Source organism: Tenrec ecaudatus, chromosome X (assembly GCF_050624435.1).
Source record: "Tenrec ecaudatus isolate mTenEca1 chromosome X, mTenEca1.hap1, whole genome shotgun sequence".
In the NCBI taxonomy this organism is placed as follows: domain Eukaryota; kingdom Metazoa; phylum Chordata; class Mammalia; order Afrosoricida; family Tenrecidae; genus Tenrec; species Tenrec ecaudatus.
The window spans coordinates 90411611-90425882 of NC_134548.1; positions in this window are offsets into that span (position 1 = coordinate 90411611).

Below are 14272 nucleotides of genomic sequence, written 5' to 3' on the forward strand. Positions count from 1 at the left end.
AACAACAAAAAAAATCATATGTCATTGTAAATGAGGGTGAGTGCAGAGTGGGGATCCAAAACCCATCTGTGAGCAACTGGACACCCCCTTACAGAAGGATCGCAGGGAGGAGACGAGCCAGTCAGGGTGCAAGATAGTGACAATGAAACATACAACTTTCCTCTAGTTCTTAAATGCTTCCTCTCCCCCACTATCATGATCCCAATTCTTTCTTACAAATCTGGCTAGACCAGAGGATGTACACTGGTAAGATAGGAACTGGAAATACAGGGAATCCAGGGCAGATGATCCCTTCAGGACCAGTGGTGAGAGTGGTGCTACCTGGAGGGTGGAAGGAAGGTGGGGTAGAAAGGGGAACCAATTACAAGGATCTACATAAAACCTCCTCCCTTGGGGATTAACAAAAGAAAAGTGGGTGAAGGGAGATGTTGGACAGTGTAAGTCATGACAAAATAATACTAATTTATAAATTACCAAGGGTTCATGAGGGAAGGGGAAAATGAGGAGCTGATATCAGGGTCTCAAGTAGAAAGGGTCTTGTGTAAATGGTGAGGGGGTTATATCTGACCTCGTTTGGCTACACGCAAAGAAGAACGAGAATCCAACTCCTCATCAGTCTGTGACCTGTTGCCAGGATGCAGCTGTCAGCATGTCTCTGTCCTCCATTTTCTTTACTTTTTGCTGACACAAACCCTTCCTCACAGGATACTCTACTTTTCTGCTGAGTTCAATAATTTGTTGCAATGGCCACACAGAACTCACTAACAATATTCACAATTATGAGGGATTTATTTTGGAAGTTACCAGATTATCATAATCCAGAATCACAAAACTTAAGGATATTATTTTGTCCACAGCAGTACCTCTGCCTAGCCATAAGCCAAATCTCTCTCTAGTCTCAGCCTCTCAGCCATGTGCTACCTAGTCCTATGGTCCACATCAGCCATGACCTCACCTGCTGCTCTGCCTCAGTCTCAAAGTTTCGGTACCGCTCCTCTGCTCTGTTGTGTGGTTTCCTTGCCTTGAACTCTGGTCTCAGCCTGGATCCTTTGTAGTGCCCCATGTTCTCCATAGTATAGCCTTCAGTGTCTCTGTCCTCCACCTCCACCACTGCAGAGAGAGATCTCCAGTGTTCTCCACTGGAAGTTCTTCTTTGATGACCTTGAGGAAGTCTTTCTGTCTCTGCTTCTTGTTTACCAGAGAAGTGGTAACAGAAACTGACCAATCCCCTCTCCTAGTGTTATACATACCCTATTTGCATAGCCACCCAATAGTTTTGTGGGAGTTACAGAGTCATGGATAGAAGGGTGATATTAAGAAATTTCACTTCACTATAGATATTAAAAGCTTATAAGCATTAGTGTAAGGCACAACTGCTTCTCTCACCCTGTCAGGAGCAAAGAAGAGTGAAGAAAATCAAGGACATATGGAAACAAATAGTATCAAGGATTAATTTACCGTGCATACACCAGTCTCTGAGACCAGAGGTAGATGGCACTTGGCTACCACTGCTGAATGTTCTAAAAGGAATTGAAATGGGTAGTCCTGTATGTAGTAGGACAAAAATGTGCAACTCAAAATCAAAAAAAGATTATATTTACAGGACTGATAGATATTAGTGGAACCCTGAGTAACCTTAGACACCCTTCAAACCTGGATTTTTTTTTACATTTTATTAGGGGCTCATTCAACTCTTATCACAATCCATACATATATATACATCAATTGTATAAAGCACATCCGTACATTCTTTGCCCTAATCATTTTCAAAGCATTTGCTTTCCACTTAAGCCCTTTGCATCAGGTCCTCTGTTTTTCCCCTCCCTCCCCGCTCCCCCCTCCCTCATGAGCCCTTGATAATTTATAGATTGTTATTTTGTCATATCTTTCCCTATCCGGAGTCTCCCTTCGCCCCCTTCTCTGCTGTCCGTCTCCCAGGGAGGAGGTCACATGTGGATCCTTGTAATCAGTTCCCCCTTTCCAACCCACTCACCCTCTACTCTCCCAGTACCGCCCCTCACACCCCTGGTCCTAGAGGTATCATCCACCCTGGATTCCCTGTGCCTCCAGCTCCCATATGCACCAGTGTATATCCTCTGCCCATCCAGTCCTGCAAGGTAGAATTCGGATCATGGTAGTTGGGGGGAGGAAGCATCCAGGATCTGGGGGAAAGCTGTGTTCTTCATCAGTACTACATCGAACCCTGACTGACCCATCTCCTCTCCTAAACCCCTCTATGAGGGGATCTCCAGTGGCCGACAAATGGGCTTTGGGTCTCCACTCTGCACTTTTCCCTTCATTCACTATGGTAAGATATATATTTTTTGATGATACCTTATACCTGGTCCCTTTGGCACCTCATGATTGCACAGGCTAGTGTGCTTCTTCCATGTGGGCTTTATTGCTTCTGAGCTAGATGGCCACTTATTCACCTTCAAGCCTTTAAGACCCCAGACACTATCTCTTTTGATAGCCAGGCACCATCAGTTTTCTTCACCACATTTGTTTATGCACTCGTTTGTCTTTGGCGATCGTATCATGGAGGTGTGTAGCCAATGATATGAATTTTTGTTCTTTGATGCCTGATAACTGATCCCTTCGGGACCACGTGATCACACAGGCTGGTGTGTTCTTCCATGTGGGCTTTGTTACTTCTGAGCTAGATGGCCGCTTGTTTATCTTCAAGCCTTTAAGACCCCAGACACTATCTCTTTTGATAGTCGGGCACCATCAGCTTTTTTCACCACACTTACTTGTTCACCCGCTTTGGCTTTAGCAGTTGTGTTGGTAGAGTGAGCATCATAGAATGCCAATTTAATAAAAGAAAGTATTCATGCACTGAGGGAGTGCTTGAGTAGATGCCCAAGGTCCTTCCGCCACCTTAATACTAAACCTATAAATATAGACACATAGATCTATTTCCCCATCCTCATACATATATTTGCATGTACATGTCTTTGTCTAGACCTCTATAAATGTCCTTTTACTCCTAGCTCTTTCCTCCATCTCCCTTGACTTACCTCCTGCCCTACTACCATGCTGCGTCCCCACCTGGGCTACAGCTATACCTCTTCTCTATGCAACCTTACCCTTGATCATTCCCTACCAGGCCTGCCACTCCCCCCTCACTACCAATCTGGGTCCCATGTTATTCCCTTGTCCCTGTGTTTGTTAACACTACTTCCTTATGCCCCCAGTTCCCCCTATCCCAAGTTCCCCCAGAACTGTCGGTCCCGTTGTTTTTCCTCCAGATAGTTCATCCAGCCTGTCTTACTTAGACAGACCTGTGGAGACAATAACATGCATGCAAATAAGACAGAGGAAAACAAAGCAACAGTATACAACCAGACAACAAAACAACAACAACAAACCACTGACAAAGAACAAAACAAAACACATCAAGAAAGAAAAGCTTGTAGTTAGTTCAAGAATCATTTGTTGGCCCTTAGGAGTCAAACCTGGAATTTAACTCACTCCTGTGTCTCAACTTTCAACCAAGATAATAGGCTGATTAGTTGAATAATAATGGTAGGAAGATATATGTTCATTAGAGTAATCAATTTTATGAGATCAAAAGGACAGCATTATCCCAGTGATAGATCATAGAAGTCAGGGAAGGATAGGAAAAGGATAACTGGAAATGGCAAGCACATGAAAGAAGTGGGAAAATTATGTACCTTGTAGGGATTGCAATCACTGTCATGAGACAAAATGTGTATGGATTTTAGAACGGAAAATGAATTACTCTGTAAACTTTATGTCAAGTAACAACAAAAAGCTTTTTTTGAAGAACATGTAAGAATAACTTAGAGGTATATGGAAATAAAATTCACAATAGCCACACAAAAGCTGAAATACCTGGGAATAAACCTAACAACAACAAAAAGACCCATACAAAGAGAACTACAGTACATTATCACAAGACACCAAAAGGGAACTACACAATGGAAGAATATCCTGTGTTGGTGGACCGCAAGATTCAATATTGTGAAAATGTCAATACCACTTAAAGCAATCTACAAATTCAAAGCAATTCCGATTCAAATTCAAGCATCATTCTTTAAAGAAATGGAAAAACCAAGTACCAACTTCATATGGAGAGGGAAGAACCCAGGATAGGCAAAGAACTCCTGAAAAAGAAGAACAAAGTAGGTGGTCTTGCACTACCTGACCTCAAAACCTACTATCTATAGAAAATAGACAGGATAATCAACCCCCTGGAGACAGTGATGGGACTGGCAGTTCATGGGGAATGGGTGGGGGAGGTAAGTGGTGAGCTAATAATGACAGGAAGAGGAGTATAGCAAGGGTTATAAAATTGATGGTGAGGAGGATGTATCATTTCTACTCAGGTTTGATCAATCGAAAAGTGTCTGAGAGGAATTACTGAGAGGTGAAAGATGAGTAAGCACGATAGTGGGTCAGGAGGAAAGAAAAAGAGGAAAGAAGAAGAAAGTAAAAAATTATATATAGGTATAAATATAGATATATTGATATGCAAATATATAATAAAAATATAGGTGTATTTGTCTATACATGTACATATATGTAAGCACAATAAAGAAGCAGATGGATTTGGGGCTTCTACTAAAATCTCACCTAAGTACAAGAACAGTTTGCTTTAACAATGTATGGATTATGATAAGAGCTGTAAGAGCCCCAATAAAATAAAATAAATTAAAAATAATTTTAAATAAAACCACAGTGTCTGTCTGAGGTCTTAAAGGTTTGTAGTCAAACAAGTGGCATGCAGCAGGGAAGCAACAAAGCCCATATGGAAGAAACACACAAGCCTGTATGATCATGAGGTGTTGATAGGAATAAGTATCAGAAATTCAAAAACAAGCAATCATATTTATGTGAAAGAGTTTGGACAAAGTAGAGACCCAAAGCCCTCCTGCAAGTCAAGTAGCCAGACCCTCACAAAGGCACCACGCAGGGGGCATGAGGAATTCAGGGTGTGAAATAGTACTGATAAAACACATAACTATCCTCTAGTTCTTTAATATTTTCTCCCCTTACTATTAAGGTTTTGGTTTCACCTCATTACTACTGTTAGACCTGCATATGTTCATATACACAATTAAGATAATTAGATGCAGGAATGCCAGGATGGATGAGCCTTCAGGATCAGCAATGGGAGTGATGATTCCCTGAAGATATGGGAAGATGAGGGGTGGGAGGGTGGGGAGAATGGGGGGAGATGATAGCAATGATGACTGTATAACCGCACTCAAGAGGAGAGACTAGCAGAATTGTAGGTGAATGGATATCTTGGATGGGGTAAGATATGGCTTAAAAAACCAAATAATAAAAATATAATAACATAGAACAACAAGGGGGAGGGAGGGGAATAAAGTGGGGCTGACATCAAAGAGTTCAAGAAGAAAGTAAATATTTTGGAAATGATTTAGTAGCAATTGTGTAAGTATACATGATCTATTTGAATTATGGAATGTTATGACGTCTGTAAGAGTTCGCAATAAAATGATGAACCTAGAAAACCCTCCGGTGTATATACACACAAAGGAATACCGCACAGTCCTAAAAACAAGCAATGAGACTATGAAACACCTCAAGGCATGGAGGGATCAGAATGACAGTGTGCTGAGTGAAGTTAGTCAATCACAAAAGGACAAACACTGGACGAGTCCTCTGCTGCAGGACCAAGCAGCAGAATGGACACAGGCTGGGGCTTAAAGAGCATCCAGTCTGCTGGCTAGTGGGGCCAGACAGCCTGGTAAAGAGCCTAACCGATACCAATAAACCATACACCGTCCAGTCTAGGTAAATATTTCGAAAGTCACTTGGCTGGAGAGTGATGCGGATCAGCTGGGATCAAAGGCTCAAGGGAGTCAAAGGGGATGTTGTCTACTGAGTGGCTGCCATGCAAAGCTGTGATGAGGGGCCCCAGACACGTAGACAGCACTATCAGTGGGATGAGGGATACTGATTGGAAAAACAAGTTAGGAGCAGGCGGGGAAAGGGAGCGAGCATGTCTGGGGGAATACAAATGCATGTCTGTTGGTAGGAAAAGCGGAGGACTGACCTCCAGTTGGGGCGAGGGAGTGACTGAAAATGCTTTGGGGGACCCTAAGTGGGAGGTGTCCTTGGTTGTATGCAACCAACGAATGGGACACATTGACCTGAGCTTCTGGGTGCCATGGAAGACTAGGACATTGAATCCTGGATCTGCAAGTTCCACGGCATGCTCCAGAGGCTCCAGAGGCTGCTCCAGAGGCTGCACCAATGAGATCTCATGCAGCAACTCCACTAGGTGAATTGGACTCCACCTTTGACACACTTGTAACATGAGGACTTAAGTCAGAAAATACATGATGTCCAAGGAAGCAGAAGACAGCTGTACCAAACTGTTGAACTGTTGGTGAACGTGGTCTTACTACATCAATGCCCCATATGCTGTATTAAGAGATGTATTATTCCGGGAAAACTTGTGACTGACATTCTTAGTGATTATTATTGTAAATTTCCCTGACAATTAACCCCCATTGTTTGTGTAAATAGTGTCCAGCCACTAAAGGATTGACTCTGTACAAGTTAATAATTCGGGTACTGTGATATGGAATTAATCTACATTGGCCCAATATCCCTCTCTCAATAGGACATTAAAAAATTAATACCAGGGACTAATCAAAGACAATATTAATGGATGATCATTTTGCTCTCCCTCCTAGGGGGGGACAAAGTCCCCGGGGACTCTCTACCATAAATTTAGAAGGCTTTGAATGGGAGCCAAAGCAGATAACAAACAAACACAGAACATAGATCTGTGGGGGGAAAACTGTTTGTTCCTTACGCAAACGGGCAGGACGCAAGGTCATGGAAGGAAGATAACAGTTCATCCCCAGACTCTGATTGAAACACTGTTGGTCTTTCTTTCTTTCTGAGATAAAGTGGACAATTTGCCCCTTGTTCCCTGGTAAAGGCTGCAAAGAGCAGCTGCCTGCAAGTTGACCAATTTCTTCAAGTTCCCAGCCCCATCTTTCCCTCCTGTCTTTGAATAACCTGGCTGAAGTGTTAATGTTTCTTTGATCCCTTAGAATTAAGCTGCTTTGGGGTGAATCCTTGCACAGCATGCTGGATACTCGATGCAAGGATATAATCCCACCTCTAGTAAAGCTCTGGGTATCTATACTGCAGAGGTCCCTGGGCCCTAACAGTTTTTTTTACATTAAAACAATAAATCATTTTATTGGGCACCCTTACAGCTCTTATAACAACCAATACATCAGTTGTGTCAAGCCCATTTGTATGTATGTTGCCATTACCATTTTCAAAACATTTTTGTCTGTCCTGGTTTGTATGTAAGTTTTCTCCCTCTCAAACCTGTTGTACTATAAGAGCTAGTTTCCCAGCCTTACTGTAGGACAGAATATAATTGCTCAGTGGGGTTTCTGAGACTATAAATCTTTATAGGAGCACACAGCCTCAACTTTCTTCCTCTGAGAGCCTGGTGAGTTTGAACTCTCGACCTTGTGGGTAGCAGCACAATATGCAACCCACTGTGCCACTAGGGATGAATTATTTATATTATGTGTAAATTACTTTCTTGCCCTCTACACCTTAAACAGTACTATTTATCACTGGTAAACACATAAGTGATATTGAGGAACACCTTTTGTAGCTGTAGCAGAGTAGTATTTTGATAACTAACCCCCCCTAGCTTAACAGACAGAATGAGATTTTCCACTAAAGTTATGGTATTTTCCCTGTCTGTATTGAAAAACTGTGTCTAGACCTGGAGGGAAAGGCTATAATCTGAAATATAGATGTGAGGAAGCTGTTGCATTTTTGTTATGTATCTGGAAATAGAAGGTCAAGTACAGCCATACATTATAGTTGGGAGTATATTGTTATGTTTTGTTACCTACTGTTTTTAGGTCATGAACTGGAAGTAAAGTAATCATACTGGCCTAGAAAGAGGGAGCAGGGGAAAGTGGGAGAGAAAGAGAACTTGTATCAAAATGACAGTGCTTGATTTGCTTCTTTTATAGCTCTGCCTCTTTTAGTAACTCTAATGGCCAAACAAGTGCTTTCGGCATACAGTTGCTATGGGTTGTAATTCACTTGTTCTTAGTAGGTAGGTTTATGTGCCAAGCACAATGCTAATGTTTTTAGGTTGTGTTATTATCTCACAGATGAGAAAATACGAAAAATTCTGTCACTTACCTAAGATAACAGTGCTGGTAAGTGGTCGAGGAAGCCTGGAATTCAGATTTTACTTTAATGCCACTTCTCTTTAATATTGTATTTGTTTTCTATAGCTTTCCTCAGGAGTCCTGGGGTCATAGTAGGTTGTTGGGCTTCAATCCACAACGGCAGCAGTGCTACATGGCCAGCCATTCTGCAGGAGAAAGATGTGACTTTATATTCCCTTAAAGATTCACAGTCGCTAAAACCCTCTGGAGTAGTTCTACTCTGTTCTACAGGGTCACTATGAGTCAGAATCAACTCTATGGCAGTGAGTGAATAGCTTCCATAACAAATTATCAGAAACTTGGTGGCTTAAAACAACGGAAATTTATGCTTGCACAGCATTGGAAAATGGTTTGGCAAGGTTATACTCCCCTAAACGTTCTGGGGCCCAAACTATTTCTTGCCTTTTCTAGTCTAGTGGCTGGCATCATTTCTTAGCTTTTAATTGCATCACATCTATCTCTGCCTGTCTTCACATCACCTTCTTTGTATGTGTTTCTATTTCCTCCTGTCTGATGGATTGAAGGAATTGCAAACAATTCAGGTGTAGCTGATAGTACAGGTAGTCAAAAGGAATCCCTGTCCCTCAACACTATGATACACAGGCATCAAAGGGAATGTCAGAGCTTCAATGGTCCAGGACTTAAGAGGATTTCCTCCCCTTCTCAAGTCTCTATTTTTTCATAACACAAACGAAGAACTAGCCTCATACATTTCTGTGCTCCCTGTAAGATCCCATCCCTTTATCCCTATCCACAATGCTCAGTTCAACACTATTATCTGCCTTGAGATCATCAAAATAATGTCATCCTGCCCTTTATCTCCATTTAGTTCAGTTACCTACAACAGGCAGAGCCCTCAAATTTTAATCTGGTGGTGAATTCCTCTGGTTTGAACTGTTTCAGCAGAACCAATGTCTAATTTTTTGTTGAGTTTGGTGAACCAGTTGTTAAAATAACTAGGATGCTCTCTAAGGTGGGTGGCAGGACAATTGCCCAAGGTGGAAATCACAAATTTACATTCCTTACTCTTTTTTAATGTTCACCTGTGCAACAGCATATTCTAAGCACCCGTAATGATGTCCATTCTGTCCACAGGCATAAAAATTGGAACGATGCTTTTAATATTTATATATTCATTTTATAGAATTCTTTATGCTTTTGCGGAAATACTACATTTCGATTCCCTAGCATTTGCTACTTTAGGAAACAAACATAAATATAAAAAGTGCCAAACAACCAGTGAGTGACAAGCTGCCATTCGTTTCAGCTTTGTGTTATGCCCCCAATTCTCATGAGATATTAGGGGTTAATCATGCAATTCCCAAAACTGATCAAAGAGCTAAAAATATTGTCAGAACAAATCAGCAGAAGCAGAAGAGGGATTTTTCAAAGATGAACATAAGATGTTCAGAGAAGAGAAGGTGCCTGTTTCTAATAAATCAAACACAATGACTATTATCTAATTGGCCCACCTGTATAGGAATAGAACTGGACTATTGGAGTGAAAGGATGTTTAAGGACAAATCACACAGCCAATAATGCTCAGATAAAAGTGAAGAATGTTGCAAGTGAGGATGCCAATCAAGAAGAAATGTAGAAATAGCTTAAGTAACAACTATGTTGTTCTTTTTGGTCAGGTACTATTTAATATTTTTTCATTAGCATGTTAAAACTCTTATAAGCTAGTTTTGAGTACCTATTGTATTGTTCTTATGTAAATATCAACTGTAGGAAATCATAATCTGCCATGTGATATATCTATTTTATACTTAGAACAGTCATGAGGGTAGTAAAACAGTTGTTGAATGTTGTGGATCCCATCACTGATTTAATCCCCATATAATTCTGCACTTTATATTTCGCTACCATATCTCACTTCTACCTAACTTCTCTGGCATTGTCTCCCATATCTCAGAAACATGAAAACTCTCACAGTGTAAGAAAAATGCAAACATGTGGGGAAAGATCTGGGCATAGCACAGTTTAAAAGCATCTGCATCTCTAAATACCTAAACACGTAGTTTTCCTTATTGGAGTCATACTCCAGTGTTCCTGAAAGAGTTTAGCTTCCGGGACACTGGCTATCATCATTTTTGGTGACATCAATATCTCTATTAACGACTCTTTCAATACGTGGACCTCTCTGGTCCTTGATATCCTTTCTTGTAGGAATGTTGTTTTCCTTCCCACCTCAGTCACTCCTCATAGTCATTGCATTGCTTCAGTCTTCCATCATTTCATTTTTAAACATTCCATTATTTGATCCTCCTCCTATTGCTCCAGCATACTTTTTAAACATATGACATTTATAATTTGTCACGATTTCCAGAATATACAATTGTTGGATCCTACAAGATTTTCAGTTTCTCCTTATTCTTATGTTATTTCCCCCTCTACTTAATTCAAATTCCATGGTACATCATTATAATAACCCTCCTTCACATTTCCCATTACCACTCAATGCTTTAAAGAGAATCCTTCTGACTTATAGTCATCTGTCAAAACTGAACCCTTATTAAATCCAATTCTTCACCTATTTTATTTCTGCATCTGTCAAAATATAAGTTCCTGAGGAAAATTACGGAGCCACATTTACTGGTGGTTACAAATTGAATTATGTTCTTCAAAAATATGTATTGTAAATCTCAACCTTGTGGTTATAATGCCACTTGGGAATGGTTTCCTTTGTTTTGATAATGAGATTGTACCAAGTTAGGGTATGTCTTAAATCAATCATGTAAAAATTGATTTTCCTGTTTTTGTTGAGATTATATACAGAAAAACATAACCCAAATGCAGCAGATTCTACATGTACCATTTAGTGACAATGATCACATTCTTCAAGTTGTGCAACAATTATCACTCTCCGGTTCTGAGATGTTCATCCACAATTAATGTAAATTCACTGCCCAGTAAGACTCCCAATTGATCTTCTCAGTTGATGTTAACAAATTGATTACATACAGATGGTTCTTAAAAGAGGGGGGGGAATCCAACCAAAAAACCCAGAAATGCTAATTTTTAAATTTTACTTTAAGAGGATTTCAGGAAGTATTCTAGGTCTGAGAAGTAAAAATGGTCTCGGGGCAATCATTTTGGAGGTTATTCCAATCTTCTTGGCCCCAGGAAGTCTGAAATCCATGAGAAATTGGAATTCCTTTCTCACAGTTCTCTCTTTTGATGAGGATTCTTTTGAGGTAGGAGATTAAACAAACAAAGAAACTAGTGGAGTTGGGAGAAGATAAATATGCTACATGAAGGTTAACAAGGAGGCCAAGGACCTCCTCACAGAGTGCACAGAGAAAGCCTTTCTTGAAAGCCCTCTCTTTGAACTCAGACATTTAGAATGTTCAAATGTTAGAGAATAAATTTTTGTTAAAATCAGCCACTTTGGTATTTCTGTTATATCAGAACTAGATGATAAAGATACAATTCTTACTTGAAATGTTTTTCTCATGAAACTCATGCATGCTCTAAGTACCACCTGGAAATCATATTAACGTTTCTTAGTCCAAATATGTTCCCTCTTTTCACACATTCTCCTCTTCGGGTTTTCACCTTCATCCTCCCTCTAGCTGCTGACTCTTCTGCCTATTTTATTCAGAAATTGATGCAATCAAAAGGAAATTTCGAACTTTCCATTAGTGCAATCGTCTCATGAATAAAAAAGTTTCTCTTTTTAGAAATTTTCCAGCTAATTTCAGCTGACCCTAATGAATGAACAGATCTGATAAATCATCAATGGCTATATAAACATCCCAATTAAAATTTACATAGAAATTAAGTAGATATTATGTACTTCCTCCTCTTTAAAAAATCATTTTATTTGGGGCTCATACAGCTCTAATCACATTATATACATGCATACACTGTGTCAGTATTTACATCTTAAAGGACATGTTACATGGGTAGAGGCTTCAGTCTCTCTTCTCCATTACTCTTTTACTCACACCCCTTTCTTTTTGTTATTTTTTAAACAATTCTTTTACTGGGGGCTCTTACATCTCTTATCACAATCCACACATTCATCCAGTGTGTCAAGCACATTTGCACATATGCTGCCATCATCATTTTCAAAGCAGTCTTTTCCCACTTGAGCCCCTGATATCAGCTCCCCATTTCTTCTCCCTTCCTCATGATGTATTTCTTGATGGACGTTTTCTTGCAAATAAAATAATAAATAAAAATATGGATCTAATCAAACCTCTATCTAAGGAATTATGGGGGAAAGACCTGTTATAAGTCACCACGAGTATTCAATCTGCAAAATTCAGACTGTCCAAGACTTTAAAGACTAATGGCTCCATTTTTTTCAACAAATAAACTAGGGGTGGAGGAGATGGAAAGAGAATCCATAGATTAAGAAATCCATTTAAAAAACTGTAATGCATAGACCTTATTTGGATCTGGATTCAAACAAGCACTATAAAAACACAATTAGGCACTTATGAGCACTTAATGGATCTTTCGTGATATTGAGGATTTACTTTTAATCTTTTAGATGTGGTAATATAGTTATAGTTTTGAAAATCAGTTTTTAGAGATTACTAATGAAATATTTCTTGTTTTGATAATAGAATATCTGAGATTTCTTTGAAAATAATCTGGGCAAGGGACAGTTTAGGTGGGACTATAGAAAAAAGCGAAGTAGGATATGACAAAATAATTGTTAGAGTTGAGTGATAGAAACAGGGCAATTCATTATTCTAAAATCATCTCTACTTTTGTATATACTTGGACTGTTCCATAATAACTAATTTTTAAAGACATATTTTTCACAAGTATTCAAAAGAGAAATTGCCTATTGTATGACATTTTCAACTGTCCACATATGTTCTATCTTCTATCTTACCATTCTTTGTGCCCCTTGCTAGGATTGATTCTCTTAATCTGTGCACTAAAACCTCTCATCTATTCAAATATGTCGTTTCAGTAATTCTTCTTTTTCTCACCTGAATTATCAATTTCTATTTTATATTGCATCATTACTGATCAGCATATAAACATTCTGTAACTTCTCACATTAACAAGCAACACAAAATACCTCTCCACATGTCCCTTGACCTACAGTCCCATTTTTCTACCCCCTTTTACCATAAAACTCCTAAATTAATTTTCTACATTCATTGTCTTCACTTCCTCTCACCCTATTCTCTGCAGAGCACACTTCATTAGGCTTTTACCCTTATCATCCATTGAAATTAGATTTCTTTTTTTTAATAATGACTCCACATATGGTTCTTTTTTTAACATTTTATTAGGGGCTCATACAACTCTCATCACAACCCATACATACATCATTTGTGTAAAGCACATCCATACATTCTTTGCCCTCATCATTTTCAAAGCATTTGCTCTCCACTTAAGCCCTTTGCATCAGGTCCTCTTATTTTTCCCTCCCTCCCCGCTCCACCCTCCCTCATGAGCCCTTGATAATTTATAAATAATTATTTTGTAATATCTTGCCCTGTCCGACGTCTCCCTTCACCCCCTTTTCTGTTCTCCGTCCCCCAGGGTGGAGGTCACTCATAGATCCTTGTAATTGGTTCCCTCTTTCCAACAACCCCCTCTCCCTCTACCCTTCCAGCATCGCCACTCACACCCCTGGTCCTGAAGGGATCATCCGCCCTGATTTCCCTGTGCCTCCAGCTCCTATCTGCACCAGTGTACATCCTCTGCTCTAGCCAGACTTGCAAGGTAGAATTCAGATCATGATAGTTGGCGGGTGGGGGGGGGGGGGAGGAAGCATTTAGGAACTGGAGGAAAGCTGTATTCTTCAGAAATTAGATTTCTTAAGGTCAACAATGACCTCCGTGTTGCTGAGTCCATAGACAATTTTTTAGTCCCCATCTTTCTTGAACTCCAAATAGCACATGATACACTTGACCAAGCCTTTCTAAAGAACACACCAGGTGCCTTTAAAAACCACACTCTACTGGTTTTCTCCTCCATTGTTCACCTATCTCACTATCCTTTACTCCTTTCTTTTCATTTCTTTTATCCTTAAATTGTTACTTCTCTAGAGCTCATTCCTTTAGCCTCTCTTCTTCTAT